Below are 5,153 nucleotides of genomic sequence, written 5' to 3'. Positions count from 1 at the left end.
AAGCCTGAAGCATCACTTGGACACCGCGCAAAGGGAGAAGTCACTGCGAGAGGGTGGGAGGCCTGGTGCATCGGACTGCTGTACTGTGACTTTCAGTGTAAGGTCTCCCTGGCAGGAGCGGTGAACAAAATATGGGAATCTCTCGATTCCTAAGAGTGAAAGGAAATAAGCTTCACCCTGAGAGTGTCGAGAGTGTCGTACAAGCTATCTGGGAAGCTCGCACTAGTGTATCGGTTTACCTAATAAATCCTGTATGGGACTTGGTGCACATTTTAATGTTTCTAATCAGTGCATCTTGGGGACTGTTGCTCTCTTCGGCCCTCGCCTGGGGAAACAACCTAGGACTCATGAGTCCCTCCTCGTGCTTCCTCGGCCACTTATCGCTGTTAATTAAGATGTCTGGTCATGACTGGGGGCTTTACTCAAATAGGAAGAAACACTGGCATGTTTCTTAGTATGGTGTAGTGTCAATAACCCTGCATGTAGACTTGCATCCTAAAGAGAAACGATGTCATTGCCGAAGCACATGCAGACTATCGCTTCACAGGAAGATGGCTGGACAGGGAGCCAGCAGGGTCCTCTCTAAGCCACCATTAGTTCCACCATTCTGGACAAGCCATTTACTCTTCCAAGTGGATTCCCTCATCTCTTAAAATGGAGGTCGCTCCGCCTGTGCTACAGCAGCTAAGGCTGCTGGGGCAGTGGTGATGGTGATGGCGATGACCTAACATTTGCTGACATCTGACCACGCATCAGGCCTGGGACACAAGACAGTGAAGTTCAGTACTTTGTTTACATACTTTCATTTCCTCTCCAAGTTAGTTACCACTGTGAAAGATGAAACTGCAGGTCTGGGAACTTAGGCAATTTCTACCAAAGGGCTGAGGCTCTGGCCCCAGCGTGAGGTCGGTGCTCTCAGCTGGCCTCTGCTGCAGCCAGTCTATCCCTCAGAGCCCTGCCTAGTCTTCCCGCAGGAATGTTAACTAGGAGTCAGTCAAGGTTTCATGCTAGGTAGCTTTCCTCAAATGCAATGGCTGACACTAATCACAGAATTATTCATAACCTGACCTGAAGTCTCTCTATTTATGTGAACAGTGAGTTTTGCAATTCTCTAAATCTTTTCTGGGGAATGTTAAGACTTTAATCTCTGCAGGTGATCAGTATTACTGTTTTAACATTTTTTTTTAAGATTTATTTATTTATACATACAGAACTGGGGTACAGGCCAGAGGAACAGGGGCGGCGAGAGGCTTCACCAGAGACAGAGCGGGGAACAGAACAGGCAGATCGACAAAGTACACTGCTGAGGGGAGCAGCGGGCGGGTCAGGAGAGGTCTGCCACACCATGTGGTCACCTCCGGGGCAGGCGGGAATCGAACTCATGTGGAAGCGGCTTTAGATTCTCAGTGCAGCGCTTTAACCCGCTGCGCCACCAGGGAGGGCCTGTTTTAACATTTTTTTAAGATTTATTTCTGCATACAGAACGGTGGTACAGGACAGAGGTGCAGGGGCAGTGAGAAGATTCACCAGAGACAGATCTGGGAGCAGAGAAGGCTGACTGAGCCAGGTGGGTCATCTCCCTGGCCTAGGATCGAACTTGCGCTGCAGTGGCTGCGGAGAGCTTCACAGAGCTGTGCTTCAACCTGTTGCACCACCAGGGAGGGCCCTACATTTTTTTAACATTTGGCTGGTCAATTGTGCATATTTCTGAGAACTTGGAGAAAATATAAAAGGCATGAAATCTGAATAAGACTTCTCTCCTAGTTCAACAGCCTTCTGATGCAATCTGCAGAGAATATACTTTGCATAGCACTCCCAAAGAAAAAAAAATAAACGTACATTTTAGGCAAAAATAAAGGATTTAAGATCCATCTGACACTAATTGTGTATTTTTAACAGCAGGCATGTCTCTATTATAAAGGATATTTTATGTTATCTCAGAATTAAACACAAGAGGCTCCTCTGTCACAAACCAAAACCCCCCTCATCTCAGTGAGTGCTCTCTAGAGAGCCTTGACAGAAACAATCTCAAGTGACTGCCGAATGTCGAAGTCTGATGCAGAATTGGAACCATGCAGTAATTAGTTCATTTTTTCCCTTTCATTTAAAAAGGACTTCCTCAAGGGCTATGATTCATTCCACAAACATCTGTGCATAGCCCTAGAAGGGGTAAAAAAGTGGCATGGTACCCTCTCCTCCATACCAGAGGAATTTTCAATCCTGTGTGGGCAATAAGAAAGCCTAGTAGCAAAAAGACAACTATTCATTGAGTTTGTTTTTTGGTGAGGCCGAGTGCCAGGTGCTTTCAGCTGTGTTATATCATGGAATCTCCCACCAAAGCCAGTGAAGAAAGCCTGACAACTCACCTCTTTAAGAGGAGAAAACTGAGGATGAAGGGAGATTGATAAACTTTCTCCAAACGTCCAGCTCATTCAAACACCCAGGCTGTACTTTATGTCAACACTCTGAGACACATTTCTATTTCTGTCCTAAGGATGCTGTCCTCTCTGAAAGCTGCAGTAAAGATTTCAGATCTCTTTGCTGGCACTTTTGGTACGCCTCAGATGTTGGTTCACTTGCCCACAGCATCACAGAACCTGATCTTCCTTTCCAAAATAGAAGCCAAGTGCTGTGATACATAAGATCAGAGGCGCCAGAGTCCTCATCCAGCCTCTCCTCAGGCAGGACAACTTCCAGGTTATAGATCTGCAATCACACCTTACTGCCCCTGCTGCTCCGTCACCTGGGGAAGGTGGCAACTTCCCCCAGATCCTGCAGATTCTCCCTGAAAACCCTCACCATCCCTAGCTGTCGACAAGAGGAACCATCCCACACCTGCTGACTGGTGAAGGCCAGTTAGCGTCCTCTATTGCAGGAAAGCACTGGCAGGGAGGGTTGGAGACCCCACTGCCAAGGAAGTCCCTCTGACTGCCAAATCAGATGCAGCAGCTGTATATTCCTTGGCAAAAGTACTTCTGGTAACTCTATCTGACATCCATTTGAACACAGCAACAAAGAAGCTAATGCTCAAGTAAAAAGCAAACATAGCAATTTACCTGATATCAAAGACGTGGCAGGAAGCCCATCATCAATGGAAGCATCGTCCACGAGGAAAACATGCCGCACACCGGAACATGAGAGCCATTTGGTAACAGTTCCTGGTGGCCGTTCTTTAGAACTAACGTGAATAGCCATCCCAGTGCTGCTGCTCTAGCCCACTTCTTCCTTCCAAGTTGGCACACTGTCTCTAAGCTGTTTGAAGGAGAAAGAAAATAGCTTGCCCCAGGGCCAAGATTCGTTATTGTGCTGTTTTATTTAAATGATTTTATACTTCTGCAAAACTAGATTGTAGCAAATAAATTACCTTTAATTTTGTTTAAAAACCCACAACTCTCAGTCCTTTTATTTATTAGCACAATCCCAAAAGGTAAGTTCCCAGACTAACCCTATAGAATTGCATTACTGTACAGTTCTTCAAGGAATTTACATACTGGTATTTGGAAAGATCTGATGGGCAAGTCAGTATTCTAATTCCAAAGGAAGCAAAGGCTTCCCACCACAGAACTCTATCTTGATGTTTCTAGAAGATGTATGTAAAGGCTTCCTAAGATGGTCTGAATTTTCTTCTCAGATGTGAATATTCTTCGCTTTATGTATGTTGAAGGCTTTATTTTATAGCACACCCTACAAACGGGATTTTTTTTCCTTTTTGCAGGCTGGATAATTTCACCCAAATGGTGAAGACTTAGTCATTTTTTAAAAATGGAATTATATCTAATAACACCAAAGCAATGGGGTTAGCAAATTTCAAACCCATATTTTAAAACACAAAGATGTCTAAACCAAATTATGGTCTAAAGGGCACAGAAAAATTATCTGGAGATGGATTTAGTTCTGTGAACAATTAGAAACAATACTGAAAGCTGCTCATTTATGTCCCTCCCCAGTCATCACCTCATCTGAGTCTTTCAATAATGGACTAAGAAATATAGAGGGGGGGAGAATCCAAGCAGGGTTTTCAATATGGTTTTTCTTGAGGGAACAATAAAAACATTAAAGTTTATACATTGAAGTGTCTGTGCAGTGAATGGTAGCCCCTTTCATGGGAGTCCAGCTTGGGTTTTGTCTGGGTGGGGAAGGGCGGAGGGAGTCAGTGAATACCCTCAGAGTCATTTAAAATATATAGTATTAGCTAATTGATGAGAGGACTAAAAACAATGGTAAGTAGGCAGCCTGGCTGCGTGCCAGGAGCAAGGCTTTATGGTGAAAGCCAGTTTACATTAGAGGTCTGTTTTTCCCCTTTCCTTATATGAAATGAACAGCTGTAATTGAAAAGCAAGGAGCTCTATGGTTTATAGAAATAGGTGTTGTGAAGAGCCTTGGCCGTCTAATTTTCTTCCTATTGCAGGGCAGGCTTCCATTGTCTGTTTTTTAGAGCTAATTTCTTTTCTGATCAAAAGGCCCACGTCGTTGAAAAGGTAGTAATGACTATTCATTTGGCTGAAGCCTCCATTCTCCAGACTGCAAGCTTTATTTAGAAATGGCTATTTCTTTCTAAAAGGAAAAGCTCATTTATGTCCTCTATAATGTCAATTAAAGTAGAATATATTTTAATTATTTATCCTGAGGAGAAACCTTTTAGGAACTTAATTTAGTATGCCTATGCTATGCAGACACTACAATATGTGAATGTGGAATGATATCTAGGCACATGGGTTTTATTTTATTTTACCACTAATGAATAGTTTATTTGCAACTAATTAACAAGTTAAATCGGCACAATTAGTGTCGGGTTTCTTTAATAATATAACTCATAAAGGGATAGCCATTGGAACTAGAAAATAAGGTTGGTTGTTGGCTTTGTAAAGAAACCATTCCACAAAAGGGGACAGTTTTTTCCCATTAGAAAGGGTTATTGGGACATTCATCCCCGTTGCTTTCTCAAATGAAGGCTGGGCTGGGCTGGGCAGGGCTGGGCAGGGTTGGGCAGGGCTGGGGCAGGCTGAGAGTATGTTCAGGGGCAGCATATTAATTGCACACAGGGCACACTAGCAAAGTCACCGGGTCGTCACTGGCCGCTTTTCCCCGAGAAACAGAATTGGGGTGTCGGCGGCCTAGGCGCCAAAACGCCCGCGCGGCGGCGGCCAGGCAGG

This window comes from Condylura cristata, unplaced genomic scaffold (genome assembly GCF_000260355.1).
Source record: "Condylura cristata isolate star-nosed mole 26May11 unplaced genomic scaffold, ConCri1.0 scaffold00019, whole genome shotgun sequence".
In the NCBI taxonomy this organism is placed as follows: domain Eukaryota; kingdom Metazoa; phylum Chordata; class Mammalia; order Eulipotyphla; family Talpidae; genus Condylura; species Condylura cristata.
This window is presented reverse-complemented; position numbering follows the sequence as displayed.